Below are 19,211 nucleotides of genomic sequence, written 5' to 3'. Positions count from 1 at the left end.
TATATATATAAATAATTTACCGTATAATTTCAAATTATGAGGAAGATGGTCAGAGTTAGGATCGAAATAGAACAAAAATAGTTTGGAAAATGAATAGTTGTTACCTACTTTTGTTCTATTGTGACCGCAACTCTGATCATCTTCCTCATAATTAAATAAATTGGATAAACATAAAAAAAAAAATATAATTAATTAAAAATAAGGGTAAAAAAAAATTAATATATTTATGTTAATACTTAAAACCTTTTCGCGTATTCATTAACATTTACAACTAGAAAGATGTCATCAAGAAGAAGAGAAAACGAATTTTAACAATGAACATAAAAAAAATAAAATTAATAATGAAAAATCGAACTATTAGTAACAATTAACAATGAAAAATACATACATAAAAATGGGAAAAAAATAAATTAATCTAATATTTTTATGGCCGTTTTCTTTAGATTATTATTGTCATTAATTTTTTTTAACATACTTTTTCGAGACTAACATTTAAATAAAGATATATTGAATTAAAAGTATAGAGCAAAACGTCGATATCTCTTTTAAAAAATACAATATATATGCCAATATAATGATAGGTTTCCAACATTCCTATCTACATCTCTACCCCACGATCTAGAATCGTTATTACTGGAGAGGGATGGGGGAAGATGAGATTTTATTAAGGTGCATTACAAAGTAGTGTTTGATAATCCGTTTATTATGCTCCACCCACACATATATCAATGATTACATAAGATTGTTACTAGAGGACTGTTCCGTGGAGGATTGCTGACATCGAGGACCTCCACATTAACAAGAGTTATCTCGAACCTTTAAGGACCTCTATATATTAGCAGGACAGGTGGAAATGGCCTCCTGGCTTTCTCACCTCACCAGGTAAGGTATCTACAGTCCCCAGTATCTTAGGCTACTTAGCAACTATTCCAATCTCCGTAACGGGCCTCTATTGCCCCACAAGTCTCTTTATGGCAAACCGTCACATTTCTAGTCGTAGCTTTGAATGGTATGAACTTTCAGAATTTTTACCAATGGAAGAGAAATCGAAAAGAATATTTTATAGCAGATTTGTTACTTTTAGCGCACTTGCTCAGCCTCCACTGACTCACTACCAGTGATGCGGGGAGAGAGATGCGCTGGGATCTTTTGAGCTCTGCTCTACCCCTCACACGTGGGGGATAGAGTGGGCTCAGGGATCCTCAGGTCGATTGTGTAAATATTGTATATTAGAGTGTAAATGTGACAAGAGACTATATTCTTTTATTATTATGTTATTTTATTTATTTTTCATACAGATAGTTTGATTATGTTCATTTTGTTTATTATTCTGTTTGTATATATGGTATTTTAAGAGTTTTTTTTTTTTTAATCATTTATATATTTTATTTTATTTTAGTATGTATGAGATCATTCATCACTATTACCTATTGCCCACAACTGTGTGGTAGATTGTAATATCTATCAATAAATAAAAAAATATTTTTTAATAAAAAAAAAGAAAAAAAAAACAGATTTGTTATCGGTAATAAACTATATAATACATTCACTTCGTAAGGTAAAGTACTGCGGAAAATGGAATTGCTTCCTTCAACCACTGGGACACCTTGGGGCATCTTACCCCTACCATAGGGGGGTAACGCCTTGCCCCTCTCACTGGGTCAAAAACCCATTTTCCGACCAAATAAAAATGTAAAAATACGAATTTTCCATCCTCAAGGCCTCAAAAATAAATTTCAAGGATAATTTTTTGGTTCCATCAATTTTTTTATAATAGTAGAGAAAGGTTTGATGATTAAGAAGAAGCCATTTTGAAAATCAAGGATTCAAACCCAGCAAAATTATTTTAACAGATCAGATCTAGCTGATATGAAAGACCATTAATTTTATACTGTTATAAGGAGTTTAATCAAAATCGTTGCTCATTTTCGAGATAATAAAGAAAAAATGTGAAAAATCAATCTTACAGTACTTCTGGTAAGTCGATTTTCTCGAAAAAGTTTCTGTCACGTTTCAGGCATATGCCAGCCATAAATATGCAATTTCAGAGTGCGACTTCTTTTTCTTTAACTAAGAGCTGATACTCGTACCATTTTGCGAAACTAACTGTAAAATAGGGGCTATGTGAACCTAAAAACATGTATTTCCGTAAAAACTCGAATTCGAAATTTTGGACGATCCCAAAGCTTCCCATTACTATAAAAGTAATGGGATTAATTAATGAAAGTAAAAATGGTTAGATATAAATTATTAATTAATAATCGAAAGAGAACCTACCAATCCTTCTTAAATCCTTACCCTTAACCTTCTTCTCGGCAAACAGTACAATATTTTTTTTTTCCTTACTACCAAACGTAGAGAAGCTTTGTATTCATAAAAAAATTAAAAAGAAAAAAAAAATCCTCAGATCCGACTATTCCTCATAGTTGGTTTGTATTGAATTCCTATAAGCAGAATTAATTTTGGGCTGTCTCAGTGGTAATTTGTTTAGGTGTTAAAACATAAACATAAAATAAGCAAATAAAAAATAAACGAAAGTGTATAAATTATCTCACCTTTGAAGAAAATGAAACATTCCTGAGGGGAAATAAAATGATAATAGGATAAAGATAAGCAGAACCTCTTGGAAAGGACTTGCGTAAAGACTAAGATGAGAAAGTGATCCGATTGAACGATAGTATCATCACGAGTTAAAATATTCCTCCGCCTTCGGAATTTTGGGCCAGTCTTGTCTTATCTTAACTCTTAAACAGGGTACTACTTTAAAATAAACCGTGGACTTTCCCCTTTAGACCCAAAAGAATCTCATGCAATCGAAAACTTTAAAAAACAAAATATGAACGCATGTATCAATACTTATGGGTTTGTACATATATTTATTACATTAATACCGTTTTTTATTATTGACAAAGTTCAGTAAATAATAATAAACTATATTTCAGCAAAATTTTTAAAGTTACAATGAATAAACCTCAAGTTCCTAAAAAAATACACATCAAGTCAAGAAAAAAGTGATTAATATACTCGTATACTTTCACGAACACATAAGTCAAATAAAACATAGATGTTGCTTAGAAAATACAAGAACTCAAAATGTATAATTTATCAAAATCATTAAATAGACTCTCCAAAAAAAAATTCTTGGAACCCAAAATATTTCAAAACAGTAGCTTAAACCACTTGATATTGAAACCTCGACCTAATTCGAATTAATTAAGAAGTGGTCTATAGGTATGCATTAAGATGTATGATAATTTAAAAATCTGAAGAATTCAAAAGTAAATTAAACATCTTATAAATAACAAAAAAAATTTCGAAATATTGGACATTTATAAAAATAAAAAAAATTGTTATTGGAATATGGTTTACCATATATAATAGATTGTAACAAGATATTCCAGGTTGCGGTCAACAAAGCTATGAAATAGTATACAACTATTTACTGATAGGGAAACTATTTATTAAGGTTACCAATAAATAGTTTTTTTTACTATTTTGTACCTTTATTGAACACCACCCGGATTATCTTCCTACAAAAAATAATTTTTAACTCATTTTCGGAATTTGGAACCATCTCATAAAAGAGTTAACTTCAAAATTAAAAAAAAATGTTTTGTTTAAGAAGATTTCAGGATTGCCATATATTAAAAAAGAAATAATAGAACTATACTAGTTATATAATATAGGAATAATTAAAGAAACATATAACTTAAATGAGGAATAAGCATAAATAAATAATAATATAATAATTATATGATTTACAACCTACAAGAAAATTTATAAATAAACAACAAAAATGAGCAGCCTTCTTTTAGTAATTAACATTTTGTTTGTGAAACTAATACATTTTTTAATGTCAGTTATAAAACTATAAATCAATTATTGATTAAATATATATAATTATAAAAAATATTGATATTTGTTTATTATTGTTAATGAAATATAGTCATACTAGCGCATTATACTAAAAATCGTTGTATTCCATTAATACACAAGTAACAGAGCTTTTTTAATATATAAAAGAGACTATAATAAATATCGAAAGTAATATATTTATATATCCATCAAATTACCATAAACATAAGACATGACACAAAAACAATTTGACTTGCCATTTATTATGTTTCTAATAAATAGTTACTTTCTGATACAACCAGAAGCAATTTCGACAGCACTCCTAAAACACTTTAAAATATTCCCATGAAGTCTAATGCACGAAAGGTGTTGGCTGTTCTTGCAAACAGTTTGCATTAAAAATTACAACCGATTTACGAGACCATTAAGAGTTGAGACCACTTATAGCCAAATGGGAATTTTGAGATTTAAAAAAAAAAAAAAAATTAAAAGAAAAAAATGGTCCACTTAAAGAGGAAAGGGGAGGCCGCGCCGGCAGAACTTGTAGCGCAGGTCTCAGCTAACAACTTTCTTTTCCCAGGCGAATAGCTAACTCCCTCGACCGAATGCGCGGTGAGTCCGAAATCGACAACAATCATAGTCTTTACAAAAGTTTTCAAAGTATATATATGTATACATATATTTGTAGATCTAGAGTATCAGTCAATAAGAAACTATATAGTGGCCATGTTTCGCAACAGTATTGTTTGCAGAGTCAAGCCCAACAATTAAAAAAACAGTTCTTTAGAACATAGAATTTCTTCAACTAACTATTTAAAAACTGCAATATATAAGGGTATAATTTGAGATTAATAACTATTAATCTAACTCAAGGTTTGTGGCCGAACTGAATAGGGGTGAATGGAGAAATGTAAATGTGGTTTTGTTTTGGTTCTTCCAAAATGTGACCGTTCTTTCTTAGTTTTTGTTCTGTGTTTAGTCTATCTATAATTAGTGTTGTAAATTATGTCTTATGTTTGAGGTTGGATTAACGTGAATTTAAATCTTGTGCAACTGATTTTTTGGGGATAGTCCAGTTTTTATATTTTTCTATAGTGATCATTTTTTATAGATTTCGCTTGAAGTTGTTTATTTCCAGCTTTATCATCTTAGGTCAATCACAAACAAAAACAAAGCCACTTTATTCAAACTTTACACCAATAGTTGTACACTATTGTTTAGTTTCAACCAAACACTAAAGGAGGTTTCTTTAGGGGTATTCATGATCTTTAGTTTAACATGTTAAAGCGTGTTAAATGGAAAAAGTTATATTAAATGGAAATATATATCCTTCTTTTACCTTGTTAAAACGATATCACATATAACATAGTTGAGAGTCTGTTACTATGTCTATTAAATGGGAAATTGACATAACACAACAGACCTGAGCTCTACACCATCTTATTTGTTCTGTTAGATTACTTTATTGTATTGTTTTGGACGTTTTTAAACAAGACAGCCAGTAGCCAAACTTTCACACGTTTACTTTTCACTTACTTTAGGCATGTTGTAATAAAATACTGCAATCAAAACTGTAGTATACAAGCTTTGGAAGGAAAGGTTACTAAACAAGTTGCTCAGAAAATCCGCTAGGAGCTCTCATGCATTTAACATTTAACATGACTTTAAATTGGGCTACTCACAATCCTATACTTATACTATTTAACATAGTAAAACATTTTACATTTAACACAATATGATATTATACACAATGAATACCCCTTATAAATGTCAATATATCCCCAAAAAAAAAAGACAGGGAAAAATTCAAATTTTGAAATAATTTAAGTATGATTTTGGAACAGAATTTCAATTTTACAAAAAAAAAAAATTACTTTTCAAAAAAATGTTATATTGACTTTTTATAGAAAACTTATCAATTATTGTATATTCGTGGGACATGCTTTACTCGTATACACGCCCCTATCAGAGGTGTGTGTATACATACGTGAATATAGGATTGTTACTACTGTAAATAAATTTATGCTTAATATCTTATGTTGTACAATAAGTGGTAATATTATGAACAGTTATTGGCTGATATTATAGCAGTAATAAGTCGACCTACGTTAAAATTCCGCCCCTGGACATGACCCAGGTGAGGGTGTTTCATACTAAGAATATACGAAGTAGGATCAAAGGATGGACTTTAGAGTTAACTTTAAAAGAAGTTAACATATGAGGAAAGAGTAGTAACAGAGGGCAAGGCCACGTGGCCTCTACTTCCTGTGTGTTCTAACCGTTTCCTCGAAGGAGAATGAAAAAAAGAACGATCTTAGGGTAGAAGGAATGGCAAAAAATAGCCTCATTAAGAACTAAGCCGATCTTTTAAAAGGGCTTAACCGACATCTATCGCATTCCGTAAAATATATCATTACTCAAATCTTCAACATATTTTTTGTTACCAAAGATAAAAAAAAAAATCAATAGTCGAACATTAATCACACAACACCTCGAACAGACAGATTTAATAGAAAAATATTCAAAGAGAAAGTCGAAACCATCTTTATAAAACTGAAGCAGAAGTTAAGAAGTAAATTATAAATGGTGAACGGAGAAGGAATATTAAACAGGATATAATGAAGACCGTTACTCAGCCTCTACCAAAGTAAATTTGCACTCATGAGTTGATTGAATCACCACCTAAAGAAAACATAAAATAAAATACGCTACTAAAACCGAACTGAGACATATATATTAAAGTAATGGAATACAACAAAAAAAAAAAAAAGATTTAATTTAATAATTATAAGTGATATATTGATAGCATTTAAATTGGCTATTTTGTACAAACATATATGGTCACGAGTAGAATCGTGAGAAATTGCGTCCCGAGGTCAGATTTCGTCGACATTTTGGTTCGAAAAAAGTTGGTTTAAGAAAGTTGTGGGAAGGGCAGTCTCATAAACTGTTTTAATCCCTGGGAAAAAATAAAATATTTATTTACTTCTTGATTCCAGTAAAAAAAACCACACAGGAAAAGAGATTGTCACAAACAATACCAGAATAAATATTACTAAATACAATAACAAATGTATAAAAAATAAATATTAATTTTTATCACTAATTAAAATTTTTTATCATCCTATCCTGCCTTCAGATCAAAAATTAAAATAAGTAGAGCATATATAAATCAATATAAATGTATTTCCGAAACGTCCAAATATAAAAATAAATTTATTAAACTCTATTATGTATTTAATTTATAGTTAGAGTGATAAAATATTGATATTTTCTTTTTTTTTATTAGCAATAAATATAAAGTAGATTTAAATATAATTTCATGATCAATTTTCTTTAATAAACCTTTTCTAAAGTTACCCTAAATTTCTGTCACGAATGTGCTTCCAGTGGTATGAATTTGAAAAACATATGAAAAACTTTTATTAAAAAAAAACCATGAATACATATACAAATAAACGGCGTCCTATAATTAACCATATGATTTTGTATTTATAATTTGAATGACAAACATATAAATAATTAAATACAGGTTAATATGGAGCAGGACACAGCTGATCTAATATATGTTAACAAAAAATGATTATGAGGCTGTTTAAGGTAAATAAACTGAATGATATAATAAATTTGGTTTAACGAAAGCGTTCATAAGTTGATTGAAATAGTATGACATGTTTTATACATATTATCCTTGATGTACATAAAACATGATATACTATAATATATCATAAAATCAACTCCCATTAAAGAAACTATCTTTCAGGAAGAAATACCGAGTCATTTTATATGTTTTAATTGACTAAGAAATTGGTATTCAGAAAGAAAAATTACGCTCTTCCGGGGTCTGAGAAAATTTTTTTTTTAAACTTGTTTTTTTCTTTGACTCTTTATTTAAGTATATCATTACAATACACACTTTTTAAAACATCCTGTAACACGCCTTCAAGCCAAGTTTTTAACATTTCAATTTTTATAATTAATTTTTCTATTATATTCTGATTTTTAAACTTTTTTTTAATGTTTTCAGCGGTGGATTACTTCAATCGAGTACGACTAATAACAAAATTATTTCCTTGAGTTTTCCTACACTTCTTTTGAAGATATTTTAACTAGACTACACGATTTTTGTACGTAAGCATAAATCATTTGTACAATGTTATTGGAATATTAAAACTATTTCACAAAGCTATTAATAGGATATAGTTAGTAGGACCGTTAACCATGGCAAACATTAGGACATATGGCACTCATAGAGTAAAAACTGGTATCATATGACTAATAGCTCTTTGTCTGAGAGCCATTTGCATAATAATAATGATATCGCCGAGCTGGTAAAGGAATCGATAAATCCTGTCGAGTATTTATAGCTTGCCAACCCTTGCGAACCCTTGGCCAAGCCATCCATCAAAGCCCGCTAATAGGCCATTGTTAACCGGCGACAACACGCACTCTACTTTCTTTCTTTATTTACATTCACTTCTTTCTTCTTGTAGGCAGGGCTCTAGCTTAATTTGTCCTCTCTCCCCTGCATCTAGATGTACGCGAGTAATTGCTTGTCTTCTTGGTTCAAGGGCTTTGAAAAAAAAAGAAGAAGAATTAGATTGGAGCCTGCGGTGTGCGAAACATTAAGAACATAGTCTGAAAAAAATCTGTTCTATTGTGATTTAAATGGTAACATAACCGGATAATGCTCTGGAAGAAGCAATCTCTAAGAAAAAAAATAGGGAAAATTGATAAAGCACAACTGAAATAAAAGAGAATTAAATAAAAATATAACGAAATTTTCAAAGGTATTGTTTATTATCAATCTTTTTTGTAACTAAGTAAGGAGTTTTTTTTTACTTTAAACGAAATAATGGTAAGATCACTAAAGTTACAAAACTCAAGGCAACATTTATGAAATATCTTAAAGGAATACCATAACCTATTAGGTTTTCTTTAAATGCACAAATTTAGCTTCCTTAAAAAAATTTCGTTGACAATAATACTGTAGTAGCCATTTCTGCCTTATCAAGGGATAGTGTAAGGGTGCGTTTATAAACCGATAATTTTTCTTAGGCAAGATAAAAACGAGCACATAAAGGAAACCTTTAGTAAGGTCGTCCTTAGGAATATTCATAAATCCGACCTTTCAACCTTAAGACTTTATGACAGATGTTTCTAGGAAAGAAATCTTAATTAAAACTTTTAAACAATTCCTTTTTAATTTAAGACATACTTTTAAATTCTAGTTAAATTATTATCACTGCATTCAGATATAAAATTATAAATTCTTTTCGTGTACTTGAAGTTAATATAAGAAACAAAAATTGATAAACAAAATGTTTTAATATTAACATGAAACTACAATATATTGATTAATATTTTCTGTTTCATATATTTATAGTTATCATTGGCAACACGATGCATTTGGTAAATAAATTATTTTTACCCTTTGTTCATTACTACAATATAATTATTACCTTTTACACAGATTTTAGTTACGTCAAACAAAAATTAAGTGATATAGCTTTATTAAATTCGATCTAATTTAGTATTATTAACAAAAACCTCTCCTCCCTGCTAGTTACATAATAATCTTTGCAATCTAACATTAAAAAAAAAAAAAAGAAAAAGTTTGGTAGTTCATTGGTCACTAAAATTTGTCGATTTATACTTAAAAATAAGATCCTTGATTTTATATATTTCAGTCGAAAAAGTAAATTAACGCAACCCGAATATTGTTTATATAACTTTTAAGAGCGTTCATAGGAATGTTTTGATATACTCAAACATCATTATACAAGAGCAGTTAATGGGCTGAGGAGAACACTCCCACGATATGAAAACATATCCAACACCAAAGACATAATATAGATCCTGGAGGGAGGACAAGTGGCCCCGCACTTGGCGCAGGACAAAGAGAAATAAATAAAACATGGGCGATAAGGACGAGGAAGGATGATAAACAGGCAGAAGGAGAGATAGTAGATAGGGATAAACATTACTAAGGGCCAAGGGCCTAAGTGTCCTGTTGCTTTTTTGTCCTTCAAAGGACCTCTGCCGGCCCCGAGGAACTAGTGTACCGTGGGAGATGGGTACTTATTTATTATTAGAAATCGGTGCCCTCCACTTCTTCTCTAATAGAAGACTATGGGAAAGGATTGATTGTTGAGACCAAAAGATACATGCCAGTTCCACTAAATCGAGTTGACTAGTTTAGTAAGAGAAATGATGGACGCGGAATAGCAATTGCTTACTGACACTCCTACTCATTGTGGCCATTAACTTGTCCCGGATGATGTAGCTACGGATGGAAACGTGTGGTGACGCAACCGCAGCATCGTAACGCACGAATTTCGGAGCTTTTGGTCGTTGTATATTCTCAAGTGAGGTTTGACATTTAGTTCAACCCCCACCTGGCGGTAAACAAAATACTAAAAATAAATCAATATGGTCCCACATACGGGCTCTGTTTACTATGAATGAAAAAAAATAAAAACAATAGTAAAGCACATGACTTATAAAAAAATAATCAAAACCAAGACAAGACATTAGAGACAGAATTAATTGCTTCCAGTAAAGGAAGATAAGAGACTAGAAGAGGCTGGGAACTAGGAAGATATGTGGAACATGTGCGTAACACACATCTGGAGCTGTTCCAGGATACATTAACTCATTCGACGATACTTCATGTGATGCAGGTTCTGGCAGGATAGCTATAACATGGAATAGGAATTTTAAATTTAATAATATATTTTTTCTGAAACGTCTAGTAATAGGGGTAGTTCAGTATTAACTATCCTGAAAGATCGTGGTAACTTCACTAATAACCTCCTTGTTTATATATGCATATATTTTGTAAGCTTTTTAAGATATAACTTCATAAGAAAATAACACACTTTGGACAACAGGATTCAGCAAATTGTAGCAATTAACAACTAGATACTGGGACTGCACGATAAACGTGGATTAAAATTTATGCTAACGTATATAGGGCCGTATTCGTAAAGATGAAGACACGTTTTCACTACTTTAAATGTTATTAGGAAATTTAGTCCGTCGATGTAATATTGTAGTTAAATAGTATTTTATTTTAACAACAAATGTAAAATGTTTTATCTCTCCCATTAGCATTAATAAGAAGGGACTTAAATAAGGTGCTAGGTTAGGGAGCAAACATTTCAGAATGACGTTACACGAATAGTTTTACACGTTCATCCATCATAATATCTCTGAAAAAGAACTACATCCTGGCTGAAAATAAGAAGTTAAAAACTATTTTCGTTCTTAATCGCAGCCTTAACCATCTCCTGCAAAATAATTAAATTTTTTTTTTTTTAAACATTAATAATGAAAAAATCTATAAATGAGGAAACTTGAATACACATATTTACATCCATAACTGATATTCTTTATCATTTAAATTTAATATAAGGGTGCTTAATTGTTGTTGTAATAATTATTATATGCATCAAAACTACTTTAATGTCATTAATCTTATTCACATAATCGTCCTAAATTTTAGTATATCCATAACATGCATGATTAAGCATTACAAAACATTTTGATAAATGCCAAGTATTATTTATTCACCTTGATTTATTTCATGCTATATCAGGGATTTAATCTATTTTTAAAAAATATTAATTTATAATGTTATGCAAGATATTTCTATGCAGTTTTATATTAACTTACCATAACAAATAATTCATATTCTTGCAATATATATCTTAGTTTGCTTCATTTTGGATTATTCCCAAACGTTTTCCCAAATCCTAAATGTTTTTTTGTAATTACATATTATATCAAGTTTTCCTTGATTAAAAATAAAATAATAACGTCAAAGTACATCAAAGTACGTCAAAGCGACTGTAATATGACGGACAAGATTGGGACACAAGACCGGACAGACATCACCCCCAACGAAGAAGAGGTTGAGGATTGGAGCCGTAAAAGGGAGAGAGGACATTCCACTCATTATGTCCTTATCTAGAGGGTCCTTATACAGTAATTACACCGAGAGGGGACAATAAATCCCTTCCAGCACAAGATGGCTGCCCGTACCTTTAAGGATCATCGGCGGTGTCTTTGTGGTGATCCTGAGGAATGATATTGATACTCATCTCTGTCTATTAGAAATATATTTCTATTCGAGACAAATGGCAATAAAATTTAATGATTCATATTTAAAAATTCATGAAACTCTCAACTTTCAGACATGGACTGCTTCTAAGACAATGATATTTTTCACGGGCATGAGCACGTATTTTTCATACACATATAGATATATACGCAACAGCTGTTCCCACGTTAAACCTGTAATATTAAGAATGAAATAAACACCGAAACCACTCTGGCCAACTAAAAAAGAACCAACCTGACCACAGGACGAAAGTTGATCATCAGGTCCCACCTTTTTACTCCCGACGCTTGATCTGTTATATTTCATAAAAAGAGGTGGAGTCGAGGCTTGTATAGGGTTTCTATCTATAATTTATTCCTAACGACAATTGGAGCTCCAACTCGAACTGGAATAAAATAACCACGAATACATTTAACTATATTCAGGCTGGAGAGTAATGTAAGCAGAATACATTAGCAACAACTGTCAGACAAATCACGGAAGCTATGTCTGAATCTCACATATTTCACTGTCAGTAGTCGAATTAACATAAAGAACTGTTATATATCTATAGATAGAAAACTTTATAACTCTCCTAGAGCGCGATTGAGTCCTAAAAAGGAAGGATGCAAATATAAATAACAGAAGATAGAATATATTATAAGGGAAACACAACCACACCCTGAAGAACTCCGAGGATAATAGCAGAAGGTGATATCGCAACAAAATATACTACTCGTGTTTTCAAAGTAACAGTAATAAATAGTGTATGTATTCCTTGAACTTTGGTCTCGCTCTTAAGTCCATAAAAAAGAACAATTATAGAATATATATATATATATATATATATATATAAATAATTGTTGTAAATAGAGAGAAAATAAATTCAATGTATTGCAAATGGACTATGTGAGGCGTTGAGATGTTATATATGCTTTTTAGCCGAAACGTTGTTGTTTCAAGCAAAATATACAAGCATTCTGCTGTTTTTAGTGGTTTAAACTTGTACTACTTTTAAGAGGATACTAACAACAGTGTGGTAAACGTTTAAAAATGGAAAAAATATGGATGCCTACCCTTCTGAATCTCTACGCTTCACATCAAAAAGATAAACCACAAAAAAAAAAATTCATACTTTTTTTATAAAATCTATGATAATTTTTACACCAATTTTTTAGCTGGCACTGCCAGTAAATCTTATTGAGTTATGCTTACATGTAGATCAATACATAAGTTTTTTTCAAGCCTTAAAAACTAATAACGCACAGAAATTCAACGTTTATAAGGGGTAAACATTTGAAAAATGTCTGAGTACTCCAGACATATTAAAAGCGGTGTATATAATTATAAAGTCATTAATGACTTTGTTGGTACAAGACAAAATAGACTAAAGTAGGGTCTATTACAGTACGGTAACTACTTCATGACACGGCCGTAAGTCGTAGGGTCTCCTACACTGTAATCTGGGCGGAGGACGAAGGACAAAGGACAAAAAATAAACCACAGGCTTCGGGGCTGCTCAGGATGTTCACCCTCATAATATCGGTAATTTCAAGAATTTTTTTTCATGGTCCAACAAACGCTATAAAAATAAAAAAATCATTTGACAGACATTGAAAAGAAATGGAATGATTGCATCTGTAAATGCCGCTACAACAGCACTAATTAAAAACTGGCCAAGGAACAATAAACAAAAAAATACCATAATATAAACCAGAAAAATAAAAAAAAGCGGCGAGATAATAAAAAGGGGAAACAGGAGTACATAATTTAAAAGGAATTTACAGTCATGCCTTTTGCTTGGCTAATTACAAATAGAATGAAAAGGATCAAATATAGTTAAAATGGTGTAATAAAAAGAACATTTCACTCCTTCTGATTCATACAGAATAGCTAGAGTAACAGTTAAGTGTTTATTGCTTCAATTATTCGAAATTCCAATAATCCAAGTGGGATGGAATACTGATTAAAATTCCTCCAGACCCTCTAAACTTAAAGTAACCGAATATCTCTGGTTAACACAATATCATTTTCGCTTATAAAAATAAAATTTTTAATAAAATAGTTTAAAACGATACTTGATCATTATTCTAATAAGTAATTTCATACTCAAAAAAATTTATGTCGTTCAAAATATTTGTTAAATTGTTATTTGTATTTTCATCTTGATGAACAATTTTATAGTTTAATGGCATGAATACCGATTATGTTATTTACATATTGAATAACGATTATGTTATTTATATGTCCAATAACGATTATGTTATTTATATATTCAGTAACGATTACGTTATTTATATATTCAATAACGATTATGTTGTTTATTATTTAGTGCTATTTAGCGATTTCCGATTGTATTTAGACTTAATTTTTTTTTTTTATACTTAATTCTTGAGTCTTAATTTATGGTGCAATAGTCTGCTACGCCTAATAGACTGCTACACCAAAATAATACGGGGAAAAATGTATTTAGAATCACTTTAACAAATGGTCTTGCACATTTATACAGATGAAAATTTTTATTTAGATTTAGTTACACAAAAATAACAAAATAAAACGAATAAAAATAATGATAAAATAATTTTTAAAATAAAATATTTATTGACGAGACCTATACAAACAATTTTTATTTTAAATAATTCTTATTTTAATATTCTATGTAAATAATTTATACTTGACGAGATACATGCATCTTTTTTTTTTTTTTTTAACAGCAACTTATCTTCTTGATGTTATTGTGGGAGTCTATATCGTAAAATATTATTATATATAACATCTGCTTCTACATAGAGTGAGTTTGATTGTATAATCTGATTTCAGCAACAAATTCAAAATGTCTAGATCTTGTAGAATTTTTGATTAAATGAGTAATTTAAATGAAAGCAAAAATTTGAGAAGTAAAAATTTAATGTTGAAATTGCTTTACAATTCTGTGATGTGCCAGCAGAGAATTTAAAGGAGAAAAGGAAAAATATTCAAAACTATAAATAATTTATAAATATAAACGACTGATAAACTATTTTTTTCTTCAAATGGATATGAGAAAGAAATTATGTTTAATTTAGAATAAATTCTTTAATCGTTACTAAACCAACAAACGGACAGAATATAACCTCGCATTATTTTCAAAATCAAGAATAACAAATTAGTTTTCATTTAATACCACAAAAAATATTCTTATATATAGAAAAATTTACAATGTGTTGTAACAGAAAACAATGAAAATTTCCCTATTCATTTTCGATACAACACAAATAATATATAAGAATTAACTATTAGGCAATTTTTAATTTAAACTTCAACAAAGCCTTCGACGCCGACTTTACAACCTGAGCCCTAAGCTATCTCTTAATTCATACAACCTTCCTTTCATAGACTCCCCTCATGAGGTGACCTCACATTCCTAAGAACAAAACCTGGACCATTCACTCGAATCCGTAATTAAACCACGGCTGCCACGATCAGCGACAGTGCTGCTGCATATTATAACCCCTCCCTCTCCCTCCCTCACTATTGACGATTTCACGCCACCTCTGAGCTGTAAATAAAAACACCACAGAAAGTAATAGAGCTTTTCGCCTTTTCCCACCTGACCTTAACCACAGCTACGGTTCGTTCCCACCCGCGCGGGGCTGCTCGGGGCACACACGATCTTACTTCTCCAGGGCTCAGCAACAGTCGATATTCCGAGGTCAACAGTTATAGTCATAACGCCTCAGGTTACTGCGAACCGAAAAGATATCCGAAATGTAACTTTCAAGGATTCAAATTTATAGGTCAAAGGTGGTATTTGATGAATGAGACACTTTGGAACTTTTAACTAAGAAAAAGCCTTGGACTTTATTATGTATTTTTTCTAATTTTTATTTACTTCTTGTGTTTCTTCTTATGGTAAGCTGTAACGACGATGCACTTTCCATTTCCTGCTAGTGTAACTTACTTAATTACGTTTTTAGGAGCTGCTGTGATTTTTTCATCAATTTAGTTTGAGTAAGTTGAATACAAATAGTAATCACTGGGTGAAGGGGTTCACTCCCTTTTTGATAGTTTTAAAAACTAAAATAAAAATTTCTATTTCCGTTAAATATTATATTATATTTTTGTTAAATAACAATGCATAAATTATAATTAATTAATTCTAATAATATGAGCAAAAATAATTGATAAGTAGATAAATAAAACCCACAACTCTTCAATATGGTATAAGGCAATAATAAAAACACCTATATTTCTTAACGATAGAATAATTTATTGAAATAAAGTCATTATTTTATATTGCCAATCGAATTAGAGTTCCAAAAAATAAAGAAGCAACTTCCTTGGGTTTAAGTTGAGAGGAAGTGAAAGGCGTAAAAAACCGTATTTCACCAGTTTTACGTTTATATCTTGAAAGCTAAGCGGTTTGGGGATAATTGAAACGTGTACAATAAATTTACAAATATCATCAATCTATTTTATTTTGCTTTATTATTCAATACATACAATACAATTTAGTATTGTTTGTTTTTTTTTGTTTACGTTCATTTAGTATTACTGGCTGATTATTACACATCGAGTACAATAAATATTATATTATATTATAGCAAGTAAAATAAATGAAAAGTGTTGGGAGAATACTTTTACTGCCGAATTGAGCGATCAAAGAAGACAGAATCTATTAAAGAAGTAAATCCAATTGATGAGGAACCGAAGACAGCGCGAGCAAAAACCGGGAGGAGTCTTCTTGCCTTCCCATAGCCGATCCTTGGCTGGCCATGCAAATGTTCTTGGGCCGTGGAGAATCGAAAATGGCCGCCTCCCACCACCCTCAAAGGATATTATATCTTCTCGTCTGGAGAACGTGCTGGGGTCGTGGGACTCCAGTCATTGTTCTTCCAGGTCCTCCCACCATCTCTGCGTCATCCTCAGGGACCAAGAAGAAACCAATCCTTGCATATCATTAGTAATATAGCCTACTATAATGAATCGGCTTCAAGTATCACATAATTACAATACTACAAATATAATCGACATATTATATTTATCTGTAAGTACACAATAAATCAATATATTTAAATATATCGATAATTATATACATAAATATAAACAATAAGAATAGAGTACAGACTTTTTTTTTTTTTTCCACACAGACATAATTGATGTTAAATCGCCACGGCAATTGTTCATGTAGAAAGTTCATTTTTTTAACGAGTGTTTTGTTGAATTACTATATTTGTTATATATTTGTTGAATATTTATATTCGGTACGAAAAGTGTTAAAGACAGAACATCACATTAAAGGTAGCAGGAATTATAATCGTAAAAACTATAACATCAAGTATAAGCAATACAATTGTTCTATCAGGTCAGCGTGATAGTTGATAGTACCTAAAGCAGCCTGTATATTGCTATAAAACGGTGTTTTATAGCTGTTTGTTTTATTCCATCACAAGTTAGATTTACAGTAAACTGCCAGAAAACTTGTCGATATATGGACAACCACAGCCATATTTTATATTTTATTAGTTTTGACAGTAAAACACCATATCAGCATATATACTTGATTTTCGATTTATTATTTAGTTTACTATATTTAATTATTAGTTAGTTAATTTAATTTTTGTATGTATATTAGATATAATTGTTATATTGCATATTATATAAGATATAATTGTATTAATTTGTTTAGGAGATTACCTGATGATGAGGCGATGAACCCGAAATGTTTTTACAATAAATTAAAATAAAGAATTATAATAAGAAAAAGCTAGAAAAAAATACAACTCATTATATTAAATGAAAACTCATCCAGTAAGGAACCTATGAGATTAAGAAGGATATTATGATTAAGGACGACGTTTATTATCATTACTATACCAAATTTCAAATACGGAGTGCATGGAAATATATATCTACATGTATACCTAATTATTTGTCGTCCTAATAAAATTTTAAAAAATGGACGTCACTGGGAAAAATAATTAAAGGCATTGGGATTGTCCAATAATTTACGGTATTTTTTTTATAATTAAGAAGATTATTTATTAAATCCCATTTTCTATATATTTAAGTTACGAAACATCGAACCACTCATATGCAGTTTTAATTAATAAAATATATCGTATAAAACAATTTTTTTTGTAATCGTTTAGGCCAGTTGCTTACAAATTGGTCACAGACAGTTCAGGACTCTTTATTTCTACAATACATGTTAACAACCTGGACAGACATTCCTTAGGGCAACCTTGACAATTAAAAAGAGTGGGGAAGAAAAAAAAGTAATTAGCAAAAGAGTTGGAGGACTACTGTATTGAGCACAGCTGTTGGAGAAGCAGGTGTCCTGCCACTTCCGCACCAATCCTTGATTCCATGATGACCTCTACCACTGATTTATTCCAATTGCATGTCCTTAATCCTTATTTGGCCTGGAGTGGGTGGATGTTACGCGGGCCAGCTGCCATCCTTGTTCAACTCCTTTGTATCAGTGAATCGAAAAAACATAACTATAACCTCACAGAAGCTTATTTGTTTCCATGAAAGAGTTCCATTTATAAATATCAAACGCTTTCTTTATAATTCAATAAATCTATAAATCAATACATTATATTGATTATTACAAAGTAAAACCAGCAATAGAGTGTTCTCTGTTCTTAGGTACAAATTTAAATTTCATATTAAATTTTAATTAGTCGTGTTTCATTGACTTAAATACCGAAATACGATACATTTAAAATGATAATACACATTAGCTTGAGTAAAAAAAAAAAAAAATAAATTAAATGTCTTCAAACTAAATTCAGTAGAATAAATATTAAGGGGTTGGAGTAATTTGACGTACATATAATTCTTAATATTAGTGATTTTTTCTGCTATATAAAAAATAATTCACTTTCAATGAAAAAAAAAATAAATTCAGTAAAAAATAAACACTTTTCACAAACACAATACTTGTAAACAATATACACAACTAGTACAAAGAACAAAGTTTGATACTGACAAATATTATTAGTGTATGATAATATCTATCCATGATATATGATAAAATTAATCAGAAACAAAGAAAAGAAATTTTCATGACGGTTTTTTTTTTTTTAACAGAAACACACACATATATAAACTTGCCAAATATATATATTGGAAGATTATTGATTGACCGTGTGTGAAGATGGTATGAATATGGTCCGGGTGCGGTCAAGAAAAACTCAAATAGTAGAAATATACTAATTTAATGAGCCAACGTTTCGCCCCACGTTGCAGGGCTTCTTCAGGGCTA

General features: G+C 30.3%; 1 protein-coding gene and 1 long non-coding RNA gene across 5 annotated transcripts in view; one reads left to right on the top strand and one right to left on the bottom strand.

Moving 5' to 3' along the window:
- The window catches only part of N (neurogenic locus Notch protein), a 237,499-nt gene that overhangs the window by 168,986 nt on the left and 49,302 nt on the right, over window positions 1-19,211 (bottom strand). The window lies entirely within an intron of this gene.
- LOC136795549 (uncharacterized) lies at window positions 7,408-8,561 on the top strand. Its single transcript, XR_010843172.1, has 3 exons — window positions 7,408-7,455; window positions 7,883-7,982; window positions 8,427-8,561. It is a non-coding gene; the product is annotated as an uncharacterized lncRNA (long non-coding RNA).

Source organism: Halyomorpha halys, unplaced genomic scaffold (assembly GCF_000696795.3).
Source record: "Halyomorpha halys isolate HHAL.00 unplaced genomic scaffold, Hhal_1.1 Scaffold916.1, whole genome shotgun sequence".
NCBI lineage: Eukaryota > Metazoa > Arthropoda > Insecta > Hemiptera > Pentatomidae > Halyomorpha > Halyomorpha halys.
Note: the sequence above shows the minus strand (reverse complement) of the source record. Positions and strands in the feature narration are given on the sequence as shown.